Raw genomic sequence first — 22,077 nt, forward strand, 5'->3', positions numbered from 1 at the left:
TTATTGCTCCATGGGTTTAGCACTGTATCCATCAGTTGCACCTTGCAAACCACAGCTGTGGCACACACAGCATTATTTGCCTATTCAATGTATATTTCCCTTCTGCCTTACTAACAGAACTCTGATATTATTTGGGGCTTCAATGTGCCTCACTGTAAATCTATTTTCCCCAGCCTTCCTTGCAGCAGATCATGTGACAAAGTTCTTATCAATGAGCTCTAAGTGGAAGTCCCCAGGCCGAGCTCATGGGAAAGCCCTTTAAATGGGCTGACTCAGTTGGAAAATTTTTTCCTTGGCCTTTACTTTCTCTATATTCTTGCCTGAAATTCACCTATGAGACTGGAACACTGGCAGCCATTCTGAGCATATTCAAGAATGGCCATACTCTCTACCCTAGGAATGACAGAACAGTAAGCTAAAAGGGCCTTGGATCATTGGTGACACCATGGAGCCACCATGCTAACCCTGAGCTGACAACCTCAAGAATTCTTTTACATGACAGAAAAAGAAAGTTCTGATATGTTTAAACTACTATTTTGTTTAGATCCCTGAAGCAGGTGGAAGCAATTCCTAATCAAAACTTTAGGTAATAACAACAGCAAAAGCTTATACACACACACATACACACATATACACACACGTGTATGTATATATATGTATGTATATACACACATATATATGTATGTATATACACACACAGCTAATGCAGTACAAACTTGGAATTCCAAGACATATATTACTGCAAATGATAAACTTTTCCTTCCATACCTACTTGTTTAGACTAGTTCATACAGAATCCACATAAGACTTTATTTTGAACATTTTCATTGACTATTTGTTAATGCGGACAGTGAAGAAAAATGTTGTCATTAAAACTTGTTTAATTTAAAAAACCAATATTCAGGAGACATAAACACCAAACATCTTTTACAAAGAATATTAATTTATCAGGTATATTGCCTTAGACAGTAACGTTGTCCAAAAAGAAATTACCTTTATTCATTTAGTTGCTAATAAACAGTTCTTGCTGTTTGTAATTTCATTATTAACGTTTTAAATGTTTAACTGTATAAAAGTCCTTTTTATCCATATGCAGAGCTAACATTAAATACATTTCTATTTAGCAACATTAAAGAGAGAACACACAGAGAGAAAAGAAACCCTGTGAATAAGAGCAGGTTTTACACACACAAAAGAAGAGAGCAAGACTGTGACCAAAATCAGGCTGTTTATCTGATTAGTGACATAACAGTGAAGAGAATCAGTGATACTGAGTAGCATATCTGAGTCCTTCTAGAGTGCTGCAGACCAGAACATCCGCATGGCAGAATCGTCTCCCTGTACTGTTTTAAAGGTAACTAAATACGGTCCATTGTCAGAGCTAAGGAGCTGACCAACGACATGCCCGGTGGCTGCCTTAAGAGTACCTCTCTCATGGCTGAGGAGTGCCTTCTGCAGGAGCTATTCCCAGGCTGTTGTGCCTCTCACATATGTATGGTGTTCTGAAATGGTTAAGGAAAATGAGACGCGCTGTGAAAGTGCATTTTTGGCTCAGCATAAACCATTCATTGATTTGTGGGCTGCAAGTCCTCCAGGGGGTGTTAGGAATCCATATGATAGCTGGATTTTTACATTTGGATCTCTTCTTCAGCTGATGGATGTGTAAAATTTCATGTTAGCCTGGCTACCCCCTATTGGCTACACATCTGAGGAGGTTCAAGTGTATGAGTTATTTCTTCCAAAGTCAATTGTAATTTACACTCACTAAATTGCCTCCAGATCCACCTTTTAAAGATAGAAGACTCAGAATTGCATTCCTTTTGGCCCACACTGCCCATTTGTGTTGAAACCACAGCCCTACTTTGGAGAGCCGCCATCGCTAATGGAAAGACATTTTGTGGCTGAAGATCTACATTTTCCACAGGAGAGCAGAATGCTGGCAAGTCAAATGGCCAATGTACAAGCAGTTTTCAGCTCAGTGAAAACCCTACTCTAACAGTGTGCAGGCAGGCTGGAGGGAGGTGAAGTGGAAGCACAGGGTAACCATCCTTCAGTCCATCTAGTGCCAGAAAATCAACAGCACCAGTCAAAAAATTTGCCATTGGTCTGAAAATAGTCTTGAAATGAAGGGATATTTTACTTCATTCATTTTGCCCTTTCTCATGGTTTAGTGTATGCTTCTCTGTGCGAAGTACACTTGAAATTTACTGCCCAGTTTAGTTCATCTTGCTGACTGGCTTTTTAAAAATTAGCATAATTGATAGTTCTGTGTTTCTTCCCAAGCAGCACACCTTTCTTCCCGCAAAAACCCAAATTCCTAACGACCACTATGAGGAACATTTATAATTCTCAATTCTTCTCACTAATTGCTTCATGCAGTTTCATTGCAAGCTTAAGTAGAAGTTTGGAGGGCTTGTTAGAAGGGACTGTTTGTTTCAAGACTGTTTCAAGACCGAAAACAGAACTTACAAAAACAGACATGAATTAATAAGCTATCAGTCTAAAACAACCACATTAAACTCAGATGTCAGTCACAGCGTGTACTTGAGGAGATTAATTCATTCCATGACATTGACCTCCAGGCTCACTTACCACTAAAATGTGATGAATCTGTGAAAGGATTGTTTTTCAAAAGTTCAGATTTTGTCAATGGGTTTTTAAGTAGGCTCTCTCAATATAAAACTAGCTCTTGCTGACTGAGCTACAAATGCACATTTGGGACGACAAGTGGAGTAAATGAGGTAAACAATGAGCTTCATCAAACCAAACACCTGATGACTCACTCCACCAGCCTTCCTTTTCCTCTCCTGACAGAGCCTCTATTATGAGTTGTCTTTAACACAATTAGGTGCCATCAATTTTCCACTCCAATCTCCCCATAACATCCTTTTCCTCCCCAACCAATGTTAAAAATCACAACTAAAATACTCCCTGTGTGTTCATCCATCAAAGCCCAGTGTAAAAATTCATGTGGCCCATTTACAGCATCAACTGAGTACAGCTGACTTTCAACTTAGCATACGCTTTCTAAATGTAATGTTGCAATTTAGACAGCTCCCTTTCTAACTGATATCACTGGCAATGCAAGTTGATGCTCTAGATCTGTGACACCTACTTCTTTAAGGGATCCAGGTTTAAATTTTTGGCAATGCTTCAAGGTGAAAACTTTGTTCCTAACATGAAGGGGACAGGGTCTACCACTCAACCTTGCTGACATTTGCTCCTGGGAGGTCCAATAGTCTTAAACAAAAAGAAGTAGAAACATCTGGAATCTCATGGTCAGCATGTTTGTTATGTTCAACAGCAGGGGAGCCTAGACTCCACATTCAACCCACTGCTTGGGAACCAGCAGTCAATATGGGGTGGGGGAGGAGAGACATTCCATGTTATATCTAAAACACTGTATGAAAAAAATTATAGCCAAAGCCATCATGTTATTTCCATCAAATTCAGAAATCAAAACTCCATTTTCAATTTGGAAATATAATAAAATTATTTTCTTCTAATATTTCACTGTTAAATTTAATTTTAATTGGTATGCAATATCCCTAAGATATCATTCACTTATATACCTATACCCAGGCACACATCCATCCTATGTCAAATGAGATCCCATTTTGAAGGGAAATCTAAAATATATTACAAATATAATATTTATTATTACTATTATTGTTAAGAAAAATGACGAGTTGATGGGTGCAGCACAGCAACATGGCACAGGTATACATATGTAACAAGCCTGCACGTTAAGCACATGTACCCTAGAACTTAAAGTATAATAATAATAATAAATAAATTAAAAAAAAAAAGAAAAATGATAGCATTACAAATTGAAATTTTAATTCTTATTCTTCACTAACATATCACTGATCTTACCAGGCCAAAATTATTGTATAGCTATACTAAGTAGTTCACTGAAACAGCTAAAATGAATGGAAAAGCTATCACACAATCCATTGCTTTTCTTTTCTAAAATTATGAATTTTGGCATGTCCAAGTGGGTAAGCCAAAATGGGATAATTTTTTGAGAATGAAGTGGAATGAAATTCAGGGGCTTTTACTTTTCAGCCAAATGAGTTGGAAATTATCACACTACCCAAATGTGTCTGTAGTCAATGAATTATTCAAAGTCTATCTCGCTTGACATGCAAAGATGAAGTTTAAATTCTTCTGAATCTTAATAACAACACTACTTGTACCAAATCGATCCAGTCTGAAAGGAAAAGGAAAATGGCTACAGTGCAGAAGAATGTAAAGTATGAGATCTTGAAAAGCCAAGATAAACATGAAAATCAGTACAGTCATAGCAAACTGGAGAGAGTGCATTTAGGTTAAGAAAGGGCAATGTAAGAAGAAAGAAAAATAAAAATGTTTTAAAAAATTTTTGTTCTGGTCTTGCTCCACTTGATATCAAAATATACTATAAACTTGCAGTAATTAGAATAGTGTGGTGCTGGTGCAGAAAAGACAAATATATCAATGGAGCAGTATGGAGAGTCCAGAAGAACATCCATGAATATTAAGTGAACTTATAAATATAAAGGTGGCATTTTAAAATGTAGGAATGAGGTTGATTTATGTAAATTATTTGAGGTAAAACTATGGTTATTTATTAAGAATAAATCAATTTAGATCCATACTTCAAAAGATACACAAAATAAATTCTAGTTAAATTGCCAAACAAAAATAAATCCAAGGATGTTCTAAAAGATAAAACAGAAGTTTTCTATACTGTTTGGGGTAAGAAAGATTCAAATCCTAGAAATCATAAGGAAAAAGATTGACAGATTTAATAATGTAAATATTTTAAGCTGCTGTATAGTGAAAGGTACTGTAAACAAGTTAAAAGATAAATGACAGACTGAAAAATTTTATAATGCATTTAATCAGTAAAGGGATACTATCTAACCTGTAAAGACTCAATGAAAAGAAAATAACCCATTAGAAAAAATGGGAACAACTTAATCAACAATTTATAGAATAAATACCTGTAACTACTAATTACACATAAAGTCACTTAATTTTACTACCAATCAGAGAATGCTAAGAGAAAATCTATTTTCTTACAAAATTGGCAAGGAGCAAAACCTTTAGTGCTTACGAGGGCATGGAGAAAGAGGCAAGGTCGTGCAATGTTAAAGTTTGTGGAAATGGGTGCAATCTTTTTGGACGCATGTTGGCAGACTGTTTTAAAATCTTGAATGTATATGTCTTTGAAGAATTCTAATCTACCTATGGAAATATCCACAGGAATGGCCACATTCCTACATACAAGCTATTCATTGTATCATTGTAAGAGAAAAATATTTGAAGTGGTATAAATGTCCATCAACAAACTATAACAACCAGAATAAAAATATGCATTTATTAAAAAGAAAAAACCAATGTACTGACTTGGAACAATGTACTGACTTAATGAACAAGCTACGTTAAGTGGAATACATACATTTGCGTAATCAGAGAAATATCAGGAAGAAGATACATCAAACTATTTCCAGTGATTTTCTCCAGGGATATGAGTGAGAGCGGCAGGCAAATGTTCTTTTGTTTTACACACTTCTGTTGTGTTTGATTTTGTTACTATTAGCATACGTTACTTTCATCATAAAAATTGCCAATCAAAGACTGTGTGTGGTGGCTCAGACCTTTAAACCCAGCAATTTGGGAGGCCTAGCCAGGAAGATCACTTGAAGGCCAGTTGTTGGAGACTAGTCTGGGCAACATAGCAAGACCGCCCCCCAATCTCTACAAAAATAAAAATAAATTAACCAGGCACAGTTGCATGTGCCTGTAATCCTAGCTACTAGGGAAGCTGAGGTGGGATAATTGCTTAAGCCCAGGAGTTTGAGGTTACAGTGAGCTATGATTGTACTACTACACTCCAGCCTGGGCTCTTTCTGAGCAAGACTCTATCTTTCAGAAAATAAATAAATAAATAAATACTAACCAAGATTTAAAAAAATATTTTTGATATTAGGCACTACTTTAGTCAGATATACAGACACATTCTTATAGAAATTCAATGAACAATTTTTACTGAAGGGCTTAAGTAGCATCAGAGAACAAAACGGACATAAATCCTTGCCTTCATGAATTTACATTCTAGTGCAAAAGCAAGAAGAAAAAAATAAACACAAGAAAAGTGAATTATAAATATGCAAGAAAGTAACAAATGCTATAAAAAAAAAAAAATAGGGTCCAGTGGTTCTTGTCTTCACTCCCAGCACTTTGGGAGGCCGAGTTGGGATATTTGCTTGTGACCAGGAGTTCAATACTAGCCCAGATATAAAAAACGAGACCTTGTCTCTACAAAAAAATTATCCAAGCAAGGTAGCCACAAGGTAGTACACTCCAGCCTGAGTGACAGGGTGACACTCGCTCTTGTAACCATGATTCACCACCAAGATTAACCTTGTTCGTTCCCCCAAAAGTGTGGTATTGAAAGGGTCCATGTAATTTTAAACTTTCTTTTCCTGCAAAAGAATTTCCTTATTTTGGCGGGGGGGAAGTTTTATGAGCATTTATCTCCACTTTTAATTGTCTCCTCTGAGAATTCGAAATATTGGAACTTGGGCTATTTGCAAGAAGGCTCTTAGCTATCTTACACTTGACCCACTGGAAAGACAAAGGCTGTCACCAGCCGCAGTGTCTTCCCAGAACAGAGACATGAGGTTCGTACCCATGGGCCTACCAGTTACCCTGACATGCAAGCTTGTCTGACTTCCATATAATGAATTTGAAGTGAGCTTTTAAGGTGACTGCTCCACAGGGCCAAGGTGCTTTCTGGGTGAAGGTACCAAAGAGATAGAGACAGAGGCATTCACCCTTCCACAGTCACCAAATTGTGAATATCAGTTCTTAAGCAAAAGGAAAGCATCTGAAGACTCAGAGAAATTTATTCTGGTCAAATTTGTGGAATTTTTTTCCATAATTTTTTTTTTTTTTTTTTTTTTGAGACGGAGTCTCGCGCTGTCGCCCAGGCTGGAGTGCAGTGGCGCGATCTCGGCTCACTGCAAGCTCCGCCTCCCGGGTTCACGCCATTCTCCTGCCTCAGCCTCCTGAGTAGCTGGGACTACAGGCGCCCACCACCGCGCCCGGCTAATTTTTTGTATTTTTAGTAGAGACGGGGTTTCACTGTGGTCTCGATCTCCTGACCTTGTGATCCGCCCGCCTCGGCCTCCCAAAGTGCTGGGATTACAGGCGTGAGCCACCGCGCCCGGCCCATAAATTTATTTTTAAAAATCATGATTCTGGGATTCTGAAGCCATCCTCACCATTTGTTAGGCTCTGGGGTGGGGTGGGGGAGATGTATAAACACATGTATTTATTTGTCATTTTTTAAAAATTCAGTTTGTTTCTTGTATTGTTATTTAAAAAACAAAATAGTGAACAAAAAAACTGGGTGCTCATCCCAGCTCTTGCCTATAATTTCTGATATCTTAATTAACTCTGAATCTCTGAATCTCAGTTTTCTAGCAGTAATAACAAGTCAGTATCCTTACCTAAAAATAAATAAGAAATACTGGAAAAGCTCTGCAAAAACTACAATATGAACCTATAGTACTCTAATAATTAAATCTTCACCATAACACACCACAAATACTCCCTGGTTAGATGGGCTGTTGAGGACTTTCAGGGGCAGCCAGTAGCCAATCTACCTTATTTTTCTAGTTAAAAAAGTTTAAAATGTTATTTTCACTTAATTATATCATGTTTTCTTTTAATTTGAATTAGTCATAAGATCTTAAACAAAAGTACAGTCATATACTGCATAATAACATTTTAGTCAACGATAGACTGTGTATACAATAGTAGTCCCTTAAGATTATAATGGAGCTTCTAAAAGGATGAGTTCATGTCTTTTGTAGGGACATGGATGAGGCTGGAAACCATCATTCTGAGCAAACTATCACAAGGACAGAAAACCAAACACCGCATGTTCTCACTCATAGGTGGGAATTGAACAGCGAGAACACTTGGACACAGGAAGGGGAACATCACATACCAGGACCTGTTCTGGGGTCGGGGGAGCAGGGAGGGATAGCATTAGGAGAAATACCTAATGTAAATGACGAGTTAATGGGTGTAGCACACCAACATGGCACATGTATACATATGTAACAAACCTGCACGTTGTGCACATGTACCCTATAACTTAAAGTATAATAATTAAAAAAAAGATTATAATGGAGCTGAAAAATTCCTATCTCTAGTGACCTCATAGCCATTATAACACTGTAGCACACTTATTATGAGTGTAACTCACTACAGGATGCTGGTGTAAACAAATCTACTGCCCCGCCAGTCATATAAAAGTCTAGCACATACAATTTTGTATAGTACATAATAATTAATCATAATAATAAACAACTATGTTACTAATTTATGTATTTACTATACTACACATTTGTCATTATTTTAAAGTGTACTCCTTCTACTTGGAAAAAAAAAGAAGGAACTATAAAACAGCATCAGGCTGGTCCTTCAGGAGATATTCCAGAAGAAGCCTTCTTTATCATTGGAGATGACAGCTCTATGTGTGTTAGTAACCCTGAAGACCTTCCAGTGGGACAAGATGTGGAGGTAGAAGACAGTGATATTAATGATCTTGACCCTGTGTAGTCCTAGGCTATTATGTGTGTTTTATTAAAAATAGAAAAAAAGCTTATAAAATATAAAGCTTTTTATAGGATATAAAGAGAAAAAATTTTTGTACAGCTGAAATGTGTTTGGGTTTTCAGGTAAGTATTATAGGAGTCAAAAAGTTAAAAAAAATTAAAACATTTATAAAGAAAAAAGTTACAGTAAGCTCAGGTTAATTATTATTGAAGAAATAACATTTTTAATAAATTTAATATAGCCTGATTGCGCAGTGTTTATGAAGTCTACAGTAGTGTAGAGTAAGGTCCTACGCCTTCATGTTCACTCAGCACTCACTCACAGAGCAAATTCCAGTCCTGCAAGCTCCAGTCATGGTAAGTGCCCTATACAGGTGTACCATTTTTTATATTTTATGTTATATTTTTATTGTACCTTTTGTATGTTTAGATACACAAATACTTACCATTGTGTTACAATTTTCTACAGTATTCAGTACAGTCACATGCTGTGCAGGTTTGTAGCCTAGAAACAATAGTATATACCCTATAGCCTAAGTGTAAACCATACCATCTAGGTTTGTGTAGGTACACTATAAGGTTCTTATGGCAAAATACCTAAAGAGGCATTTCTCAAAACATACCCCCATTGTTAAGCGATGCTTAACTGTGCATTGTATACAATTGTGTAATCTAATTACCTGAAGATTTTAAAAATTAACTTAAGCTCATGTAACAGAACTTTGACAAATATAATGAAATTAGAGGCACTTTCTATTTTAAAATGAAAGATTTGATTCACATGGGGGTAACTTACTCATCTCAGTTTGCCCAGGACTTGCCTGGTTTTGAAACTGAAAATGCTGCATTCCAAGAAGCCCATTAGCCCAGGAAAACCAGAATGGTTTATTAATATAGACACTATTAAGAAATTTCAAAGAGACATATAACTGAGTTAATAGCATTTTGGAGAGGAATAATAGTAATTTTTCTCAAAAGTTTAGAAACAATCTAATTTATAGAAAAATTTCTATGAATGATACAGATAATAGAACAAAAAACATGTTCATTTCTTGGAATATTGCTTTGTGTAATAAGAAAGAACATTTTTGAAGACTGATAGGAACATGTCAAAAATTTACAGAAGCCAAGTTGAAGGAAGCTCACCGGCCAAACTTGGAACAACTTCAACACCACACACAATAATGATATTAATGGATTCTAACATATTTCACTTCTAAAAATTAATAGTTTATAGTGATAATAGCAATAAAAAATAAGGGAGTGGGGAAGTATGTGAGAATAAGCAGAAGAATGCCAACTAGTAAATTAGAAGAAATGATTTTAAATCACCAATGTATAACTACCATTGGTTCTGGCAAGGATAACTGCTGGATGCTAAAACAACTGGGTGCAAGTTTGTTGGGAAACTCACACAAAAAATTCACCACACATCTTACTTATTACAGAGGGAAAGGTACATTTACAATGTGGACAGACACACCTGAGCCAAGTGATCATACTTAGCACCACTAACAATGGCACAAACTGACATTTTATGCCTCCTAAGCACACATTATCTAGGTGAGGTCTTTGCCAAGAATGTTTAATTTGAATCTAATAATGAGGAAGTAGACAAATCCAGATTGTAAAAATTCTACTGGACAACTGGCATAAGCTCTTCAAAAATGTCAGTGTACTGAAAGACATTAAAAAAGACAGACTGTGGTAGATAGTCTCCAAGGATGGTTGCCAGTAACCCCTCCCCTCTCCTCCCTATACATGCACTCTGTTCTTATCAAGAGATTAGTCTATGTCCCTCCTTGAACCTGTGCTGACTTTTTGACCTGCTATGACCAAGAGAAAGCAATGGACCTTGTTTTCAGATAAGCCCTTAAGACAGTGGTCCCCAACCTTTTTGGCACAAGGGACTAGTTTCATGGGAGACAGTTTTTCCATGGGACTGGGCATGGTTTCAGGATGAAACTGTTCCACCTCAGATCATCAGGCATTAGATTTTCATAAGGAGTGCAATGCCTGGATCCCAGTTCACAATAGGGTTCGTGCTCCTGTGAGAATCTAATGCCACCCACTGATCTGACAGGAGGTGGAGCTAAGGTGGTAATGCTTGCTCACCTGCCGCTCACCTCCTCCTGTGTAGCCCAGTTCCTAACAGGCTAGGGAGAGATACCAGTCTACAGCCAAGGGACTTGGCTGGAGAGTGCTTGAACTTTCCAGCTGCCAGCGGTATGTAGTTAAATGAGTGCCTCCAGCTGATACTACCTCAAGAAGAACTACCCCTGTCAGCCCACAGAAATGTGAGAAATAAGTAAGTAAGTAAATAAATAAATAAATAGTTATAGCTTTAAGCTATCAAGTTTGGAGTTTATTTGTTACACATTAATAGCCAATGATCACAAAAACTGAACACAGCACATAGCTATTAAGAGCTTATTTGGGACAACTGGATAATTTTGAAAAGGACTCGTTATTAGATAATGTTGTTCTATCAATGTTAAACTATTTAGATGTAATAATAATATTGTGATTATGTAAGACAATATGCTTGTTCTTAGGAAATGCGTGCTAAGTACTTGGATGTGCATGCACGCACACACACATACACGCACTTTATATACTGTATATGGACATATGACAAAAACAACAATTAATGCAAGTAAAGGGTTATACAGTATTCACTGTACTATTCTTTCAACTTTTCTGTAGGTTTGAGATTCTTCAAATTAAAACATTGGAGAGGGAAATAAATGATTTAGAGATTTACGATACATTTTGTACTTTCAAATGGATATTTTTATTTTAAAATTTAAAAATGTTAATTATCTAAATGAATCTTGAAGACAGAATTTTAAATGACTCAGATATGCAAGAATAATAGTTTGGAACAACTGGAGTACAGCTCAGCAGGATGCAGTCAAGACGGGGAGCAAGACTAGAGGTCAGGAGCACTGGACCGTAAATTAGTTGTAGGACTTTGGGCAAGTTACTCCCCTTCTCTGAGTGTCAGTTTTCTCACCTGTGAAATAAAGGCTAATTGGTATATATGGCTCTTTTTTAGCTTTATGGATCTCCAAATTGGCACAGTGTCATTTATTTAAGCATACATTCCCAAAGGTGGGGTGGGGGTGGGGGGCAGGGGGAGGAAGAAACTACAAAAGAATTCCCCAAAATCAAGAACAAGCTATTTAAGAATAAAGAAGAGATAACAATCTTAGAACACAATTTTCCTAAACATGGGCTTCCTTGGAAAAACAAAATGCCGAGCAGAGGCAATTGGTTGATAGGACAATTTATGCTGATGAGAAATACCGCAATCAACATGGCAATGCAGGGCATGACTCAGTGCAGGGGGGCTGAGAAACAAAACTGAGCACACCCACAGAAACACCTCATTGAAATTCACCTCTCATATCCAGTACTAACCGGATTCTTATGAGTGAACTTTACTTAGAAACTTACTGACAAAATGTTCATAAGTCAAAGTTTATTCAAAAGAATTCCATAACATTTTCTATAGTAAGCAAATAATGACCCTAGATATATCATATACCTGCCTTGTATCAATGTAAGGTTTCCCATGACAGCTTTACTTTAAAGGAAAATAAAGCATGAACTCTGGCATTTATAGGGTGCCAGATTTTATAGAAACCACTCTCGTGTGTTACTTTATTTAATCTTCACAACCTTGAGTGCTGGGTATTATTTACCTCATTTTTAATCATGAAGACACAGAAAATGAGGAAAGACTTGATAATCGTCAAAACTACTTGTACCAGAGACTCTACATCCCCACTAAGGAAACATGGTAGAAAAAAATAAAAATAAAAATAAAAGCTTTAACTGTGAGCAAAGAGAGTTTCGTTATATTTTATATATAAAAGAATTTTCGGCCAGGCGCGGTGGCTCACGCCTGTAATCCCAGCACTTTGGAAGACCGAGGTGGGAGGATCACGAGGTCAGGAGATCGAGACCATCCTGGCTAACACGGTGAAACCCCGTCTCTACTAAAAATACAAAAAATTAACCGGGCGTGGTGGCGGGCATCTGTAGTCCCAGCTACTCTGTAGGCTGAGGCAGGAGAATGGCGTGAACCCGGGAGGCGGAGCTTGCAGTGAGCAGAGATTGCGCCACTGCATTCCAGCCTGGGCAAGGAGCAAGACTCCGTCTCAAAAAAAATTTTCATGGGATCACTAGATGCTGGAAAGCGTACCTACAGAGGTTGCAGGATTCCCCTCTGAGGTCCTTACCAGTAGATTGTCAGGAATAGGAGAGGCACAGCAAAGGTACGGGACAATATGGGAGGTGGTGGACAGGAGAAGAGGTTCACTGGAGTGATACTCGGATTCTCCTTGAGACTCTGTCACCTCTTACCTGTGGGACCCAGAGAACATCAGGTGACCTCACTGAACCTATTCTCATTCCTAACGGGTGGAGTTAGGCCTTGTTCCCTTAAGCTTCCTTCCATTCTAAATGCTTTTAGTACCTCTTAGGATTGCTCCATATCTATCCATTTTTGAACCATAGAGAGTTTATTTTTTGCTTTCATAATTTTAAAAAACATTTAGGCTTTACAAACACAAATAGGGAACATAAAATAAACATTAACAATTTTTTTAAAAAACAGAATTTAAAATTCTAATCCCAAGGAGAGGAGATAGGGTTGACACTATCCAGCTGTCAGTAAGCCTGTGAGTAAAAATGAGTGGTTTTGGAAGAACTACACTAAATCATTAAAATCAAGTCTGAGTCCCCACTCAGACATCCATTCCACACATTTACCTCCTCATTTTCCAAAGACCATTTGACAATGATGGTAAAGGGACAAGGGAAATACAATATCTTAAGGACAAAGAGAACTAAAGAGGAGACATCTCTATACATATTTGGGAGATGAAAGCAGAACAGAGGGGTTGCCGATGAGAAGTGAGCCAATTCGCCTGGGAATCCCAGGAGGCTCAGGGACTGGAGGGGAATGAAGAGAAGTTAATTGAAAGCCTGTGTATATACACAGCAGCTGCACCAGGTGCCTTCACATGATCCACACAGCTTCAGCTACAGGGGGAAGGAGGCGGGTCAGTGGAGGTGGGGGGCTGTCAACTGAGAAAGAATTTCACATGGGATCCAAGAAATAGGGGCTCTGACATAGAGGCTCGTTGTAAGAATGTTCCAGTAAGAAAGCTATATGGCAGATTTCAGGGTAACCATGCAGATTACAGAAGGTAAAAGAAAGCCCACATGAAAGGTTTCCAGAAGAAAAGGGGGAAAATTTTACCTGATATATTTGAACAGGGTAGAAAAAAAAACTAATAGTCATATACCAGATATGAAGGCACATGTAGAAAAAAATAAGAATGGAGAAAAAGGAAACTTTACAAATAAAAATAAATGAAGGATACGTAAATGTTCTTGACAGCATCATTCATAACTGTCAAAGTGTAAACAACCCAAATGTCCATCAGCTGATGAATGAAAATCTATGTATATCCATAAAATGGAATATTATTTGGCAATTAAAAGGAATGAAATACTGATATATGGTACTTGGATGAACCTTGAAAACATTATACTAAGTGAAAGTAGCCAGACACAGAAAGCTACACATCATATGATTCCATTTTATATGAAATGTCCAGAATAGATAAATCTGTAGGGATAAAATAGAAATTAGTGTTTGCCTACAACCAGAGTGGTTGGAAAGGGTGAGGGGATAGTGACCGTTAATGAATTCTAAGTTTCTTTTCAGAGTGGTAAAAATGTTCAAAAATTAGTTTAGGGTGTTGACTGCAAAACGCTATAAATATACTAAAAAACATTAAATTATACACTTAAACCACAGGAACTTTGTGTTATATCTCAATAAACCCATTACAAACATAGTAATAATAAATGAAGGGGGAAATGAGGTCAATTTTGACTCCAAGGAAAATGAAATGGTGTTCAAGAGAGCCAAAATAATTATGCCACATTATATGAATGGATTTGCATAGTTATCAAAACGTACATTATTGATTTAACAAAAAAAAATGTATATATGCTAGGAGGATGGAAGGTTGAGATAGGAAAGTTAAGAGAGGCATAAAATAATTTCTCATCTTCCATAACAAGAAATTAATAATAGATTGTATCTAAAATGGACGGATCAAGAAATACTAGAGAACATTACAGTTTCCCCTCCATATCTGCAGATTCAACCAACTGCAGGTGGAAAATGTAGTTAGGCCTACAATGGTTGTATCTATATTGAACATGTATAAACTTTTTAAATCATTATTCCCCATACAATGCATTATAACCACTATTTAAATTGCACAAGATATTATCTGTAATCTAGAGGCAATTTAAAGTACTATATAAAGGAGGCTGTACATAGGTTATATGCCAATGCTACACCATTTTATACAAAGGACTTCAGCATCCACAGATTTTGGTATCCATAGTGAGTTTGGGCCATATCGAATTGAGGCCCTGAAACCAATCACTAATGGATGCTGAGGCAGGATTGTACTTAGAAATCGGAGGTGATTTTGCTGAAGAAGCTCCAAGAATAGCAAGTGGTCGCCTGTGAAAAGCAGGAATTAGGGGAGAGTGGGGTTGGGTAGAGGTTGTAACCGTTAGTGCAAGCTTTTAAGTGCTATCTGACCTTTTAGCTATGTATATTTATTACTTTAATAAAAATAAAAATTAAATTTAAGAAAAGTTTGGACTTTTACTGCCAGCTCAGCCTTTAGAGAGTCATCTTGTTTCAGCAAAACATCACTCCACATTGGTCTGGAACTCTAAGCATGCAGGTATCACAATGCTGATTGCAAAACTCACTCAGCTCAATTGGGCAAATTCTGAAACAAGATTATTTGCTAAATCTGCCCTGAGTGGAGAATTGAAGATGATATAATCTCTTTTGGGTTTTGAATAGAAATGTTACTATATACAGGGTATAAAATCTTACAGGTCCCCCCAGTAAAGAGATTAAATGGGAAGAAACCATTTCACCATTTCACCATTTTACCATTTCACCCTTTTCATCAGGCAGCCTCAGGATAATGCGGTAGACCATACTTGGTCCTGCTGTTTTTTAAAATGAGAAAGTTGAGGCCAAGGAGACCTGAATGACTTACCAAAGGTGACAAAGTAAAGCAGAGGCAGAACTCAACTGAACAACGACTGAACAACTCCGAAGACTTAAAATACTGAGCCTGAACATAGGTATTCTTCCTTAGACCCTAGACTTGGGCACCATAAAATGTATACTACATACTACCAGGCTGGAAATTGGCTGATGCTAAGCATATTTCACTCACTGCCTGTATATCTTAAAATACGTAGGAAAATATTTCCTGGATCCTCTCTTTTAATATCTGAAGTAGCATATCTATAGAAAATTAGCCCATCCTAAATCTTTTTATGTGTCTTCTTCATAACTCCCCCTAATTATTTTCAACCAGCACCGATGTATGCAGAACCAGATTTGTGTAAATTAGACACGTGTGTTGAATTCAGCACCCTCCAAAAAGTTATTAATTAATCATTTTTAAGGAATACTTCAGTTTGGAAAAACTTACATTAAATCAATTTCCTTGGTTCCAAGATCCTCCCTAACATGTTACTATACTAATACTTCACAAAGTGTTGTACAAATGATGATTCGTCATACTATTTTATTATATTAAAATTATACTATTTTATTATACTATTTATTATAATATTTTATTATTATATCATACAATGATATAAATTGTCATTGCCCACAGAGTAATATTTATTCTGGGTTACTGATGAAATACACATAGATATTGATATGGCTGTATCAGCTATATAGATATGAATATGGATACAGCTATAGATAAAGATACAGATATAGATATTACATCTCTCCCCATATGATCCCCATTTAACAGAGGAACCAAGACAGAGATAGTGATGGATGGGCACACACAGACTCTAACTGAGGCACTTCTAATTAGTTTCCTCCATCCTTGGCACACAGCTAAGATTTGCATGATTTCATTTAGGGCAGTCTTGAGAGTGTTGCAGAAAAATGCTGTACAGACTAAGTGTTTTGAAATGTCCTTTATCAGCAACACATGTACATTTACACTCTTAACAGCAACGACTCAATTTTAGTTCATAACTTTGTGAGCATCTGCAGTGATAACTACCTTTTTTATGTTGACAGGTGGCTGATTAAGGAGGAGGAATGTATTTTTAAGTTTGCTATCATTAAAAAATATATACCACCCTCTCCAATGGTTTGGCACCTCTTGATTCCTCGTGGTTCTTTTCCTTCTGAGCAGTTCAATTAGCTGGAAATCTCACTCTGATGGACTGAAGCAGCTTGAGTGAACGCCCGAGCGCTCAGCCAATTAGGCTCATTTGAAGTTGCAGAATTGCCTTCTTTGGTGTTAAAACCCCATGTCAAACACCGGGTCTAAGATCATTTGTGCTCCAAAATGAGATTGACAGAGCAGCTGCAACAGGGGGCATGCCTGCTGGACGACTTAATTGTGGAGCCTGAAGGGCCATCATGAACCGGCGTGCGGAGACCGCCTCGCCACTGCTGCATTACAAATGCTCTTTATTAACAGCGATCTGTAATCAATGGGCTCAGGCTTTTTGCCAGAGCCCCCAAATCAGACAGGCGGGCCCCTGCGTCAGTGTGGGCGGAGCCACGGGGCCCAGCTATCGAGCTGGGAAGAGAAAGCTGTGTTGTCCCTGCCTGACTCTTGGGTGCGATGCTAAATCAGAAAGGAACCCTAGTAATCATTCCAGGGGCGCCCTCCTCTCACTACTGGTTGAATATTCATTAGCCCGGGTGAGCGCGGCTCACTGTACATACAATTACATCTTATTGATGTGAATGAAATAAATTGCTTTTGTTTCAACAAAGGCAAGTGTTCTAAATCAGTTCAGCATTATATGTAAGAATAAATTTTGATCAGAAATGTAAAGGCTTAGAGATGTATCTCCATATGTTGATACATAATTAAAGACCCAAAAATCCGTGGTGTTAGGAGAAAGGAGTTTGGAGAGCTTTTGTTAAATAGGCAATAGTTAGGTTAATTACAGAAATCTAAAATACATTTATTTGGAAACAATCTGTAAAATCCAATGCGAATGTCCTTTCCTTTAAAAGAAATCATTTCATGATATTCTTTCTGACAGCGTGTAATGGTAAAGCGCTGAACTGGGAGTCAGAGACCTATAAACTAGACCAGGCTCCACTGCCAGCAAGCTGTGTAACCTTGGGTAAATCATTTAACCTCTCTGGCCTGCCTAGTCTTATCTTGTAATATGTGAGGGACAGATGAGTTGTAACAGTCGGTGCAGTTCATTTTCTACCCATCTTCTTTTAAATGTGTTTAGGGTTATTTCTTTCACTCTGTAGTGCAAGAAAACCATTTATTCTACTATTAAGAGAAGAAGAAAGAAAGAGCACAGATAGGGTGGCCAAGACACCATGGCTCAGCCCCCTTGCCCTATTCTCAAAGAAACATCATTTATAGATATTATTTCAACAAAACCCTGTGTTAAGTGCTATGAAAGATAGGGCAGGACCAGAATCACCTAGGCCCTGCTTGCCAAGAGCTCGGTCTTCCACAGGGAAACAAACCAATAGATAAATAACTCACCAGTCCTTTTCCAAGGTAGCTTTTCAGTTCACTAATAGATCCAACAGCATGCTATCCAGTATCAATGCAAATGCACTGCACACTACATAGCTGCCAGGAGCCCCATACACACAGACCACCAGGTAAATGGAAACCCTCTGGAGTTGTACAGCATGACAGCCCTGATCCTATTAGTGCAAATCAACGAGCATCACACTGCACTAAGTTCTAAAAAAGAAAACATAAGCTTCCTACTCTATGATTGTAATACTCTAGGAATAAGATCATGGAAAGTATATAAATAAAAATGAAAAATGCATTATGTAAATAAAATATAAACTCTACAGGAAACAACTGAACATAACAATGAAGAAATTCACAAACAATGGGCAATTATTATTAAGACTATCCCACAGTTGGAATTAAATAAAATTATACATGCAAGATTCTTAAACTGGGTTTAAATAGCAGGCTTTTAATAAATGTTAGATTTCTTTGTATCCATTTTTATAATATTTTGCAAAATGAAAATATTTATTAGAAGGGAGAGATTACTTTAGTTTAGGGTACCCAAGGAAGGATTTATAGAGGAAGCAAGATTTGAACTGAATCTTGAAAGTTAGGTGAAATTTGAATAAGCAAAATATTAAATCATGATTTTAATTTGGATTCCCAGAAAGTGTGCCTGGAATGATGAGTCAAGGTGGAATGCCTTGGGGACACTCAAAGGTCTGGCCATTTCTCACCACAGGATTCTAGAGCTGTGTCACCATTTACCCAGCCTCCAGCAGCCTCTGCTGGAACAGCTTGTTGCCTCACCTCCCCCATTTTCTCTTTAGCCAATTCTGTGAGGTAACTCCAGTCCTTCAAGTAAGATAGGCTCTACCAAGCTGATTCTACACTCCCAAAGCCACCTACAAGCTTTACTCAAATTGACCTGGCTGCTAACCCATATTCTCATGAAGTAGATAACAGAGTTTTGAGTTGGAGACAAGAACATCCCACCTCTTATCAAATTCCTGAGTCCAACTAGAACAAAACTGAACCACCACACTGTAGTCCAATGGGTGACACAGTCATCCCTGTGTGAGGGCTTGAGAGAGGAATAATAAAGATAACAATAATGGTAATAATGTCCCAAGTGCTTTACATATGAATAAAATATGGAAGTTTTAGGAACTCATTTAATCCTCTTTAAGGTCAATTCTTATCTCCATTTCACGGTTAAAGAAACTGAGGCACAGAGAGTAATCTGCCCAAGGTCACTGAGCTGCCTTCAGTCATAGAGCTGGTAAGTAGGAAAATAAAGATCTGAACCCAGGCAGTCTGGCTCTAGTCTTAACACTTACTCCTTCCTACCTCTTACTTTTCTTGGTTGGGATCCCCAGCTCCAAATGACTGGTGGCCTATGACCTCCAGTTGTGATGATTTTCATAACTAGCTAATTTTTATATTCATTAGCATTTCAGGCTAGCTTCTTACTAAAACGTGACCACTATATACAATTGCCTACTAGAAACCTTATCTTTCTTCCTCCTGTCAATCTCAGCACATTCACATTGATCTCACCATCTCATTCACTCTTTCACCATCCTCACCAGCAAATGGCACCAGAATCCACCCAAGCCAGAATTCAAAAGTTATTCAAGATTGTTTTCCTCCCATCCACTCTACAATCCAGTGCAATAATGAAAATTCGAATCTGACCATGTTATTCCCCTGTTCAAAATTCAACGCTCTCTCTTGCCTACAGAATTAAATCTTACCTCCTTGCAAAGCACACAAGATTTTTCATGGTTTGATCCCAGCTTCAACCACAGTTTCACCTCACATCAAACTCTGTGCTCTGGCCACAGTGACTTTCCTGTAGTCCCTAGCATGTCACCCTTGCTCTGGCATTTGGCTTCCCTGTCTAGTCTGCCACACTCTCACCTGCCCACTGACCCACTGACTCCAGCGTCCTTCTGGTTTCTACCGATGGTTAGCCTCTCCTTAGTCTCTCTGCATGCACCAAAACCCTTACTCCCTGAGGCAGATGAGCTGTCTGCTACCTCTTGTGTGTGTCCCTGTTGTAGAAGGTAGAATGTTATATTTATCTTTTTCCACTAGCAAAATGTGTAATGTGTTTTCATGTCCAACATCTAACCCAGTAGCTTTTAAGTGCTCTTACTTGACACTCAAAAGCATTCGCTGAATAAATGAATTGTTACTTCTAGAACTTTAAATTGTGATAAATACCTTCATTCTGAGTGTGTTTTGGGAATATAAATCATATAGGTGACAGTGCTGTCAACTGTGAAAATACTGTGATAAAGTAAAATATTATTGCTGTATCTCTCCACTGATTATATTATAGTCTTTCCATAAAGTATTTGAGAAGAGTCTTGTTGTTCTATTCCTACATTCAGTATTCAAAAATTTGAATCCAAGAGAAAACCAATTGTATGGAATTTTCTTCTACTCTACATTTTCTGCAAGAAATTTATATTTAGCATAGCTTTTTAAATAGACAATGTAACCTAGAATATGTTTCTCTTAAATAATTTTCCTTTAAAAACAAAACTTCAACTCCCTAATTCTTTAGAAGCCCCAAATATTAATATTAAACATGTTTTTGTCATCTTGTAAGGCATCTTCATTAAGTGCTAAAATATGTGGGTCTGCTAAAGAATGAAGGTAACCATACTTCTTTGGAAATAAATACTTTTAGCCTGTGATCAGGAATATTAGTAAGTTTGTTTTGTAACATACATACAACAATTCTGAAATGTTACATATTGATTTCATTCACTGGTGTTAACAGCTGTGCCCCCTGTAATCTTGCACAAGCAGGAGAAATCTATGATAAGATATATATCTGTCATCCTTCTAGAACTATCTGGAACTTTGTCCTCTCCAAGGACATGTCTTAGCTGATCACATAGCTATTTTTCAAGCCCTAATATCTATCATTTAAAATAGTTGAATGATTGTTGTCCTTAAATAATGTCACAGTAATAAAAGAATTAGCATTGACACTTGACACTGTTCATGCTAATATTTTACGCTCTAGATTTTTCCACAGTATGAAATCAAGTTGCACATCCTGAGAGAAATGCATATACCATATTGCCATGCACAGTAGGTCAAACTCATGTAGTAAAAACCCTAAATGGAAACCTTCTAAGGAATTTTAAATACACAAGCTACATCTGCAAGATATTTAACTATTGTGCTTCCACTAAAAATTAATGAGATTTAAATTCAGCTTGAAAGATAGAGCAACCAAAGTTTAAAGTGCATGCTAAATTTGTATCCTGAGTTGGTCCCTCAGGACTCTACACAGCCTGCTTTGGACAAAATATTTCAAGTTCAGAACAATGGTGAGTGGGGATACTGATTCTGTCTTTACTCATCTATTTGTCCATGAGTTCAACACAATTCAATATGCCATTTAATCAATGTATTAAATATCTTGACTTATCTGTAAGGCATACATAAATGGGGAAATTAGAACACAAAGCTACAGTATGCTGGTCTATTCTCACATGAATGATCCACACATGGAATCCGTCTGATATAAGAAAGCACTGGCAAGATAAATGCAATTGGCAAACTAGCGAGTGCTTCAGTCCAATGCATGACCACTTAGGTCAAGAAATTCTGCCCCTGCGGTATTATTCCATATGGCCACAAAAAAAAAAAAAAGCACTTCACTATATACCCTCAGAACCCTAGAAATTAAAAGAACAATTTCTAAACGTACATACTAAATTATATTTATATCTATCTTTAGAAATGAGAGTCAAAAGTTAATTATTTCCCTTGCTACACGGCATATTCTTTATTCTTGGAGACAGCAACTCAAAACTGCT

The sequence above is a fragment of the Theropithecus gelada genome, chromosome 4 (assembly GCF_003255815.1).
Source record: "Theropithecus gelada isolate Dixy chromosome 4, Tgel_1.0, whole genome shotgun sequence".
Classification (NCBI taxonomy): domain Eukaryota; kingdom Metazoa; phylum Chordata; class Mammalia; order Primates; family Cercopithecidae; genus Theropithecus; species Theropithecus gelada.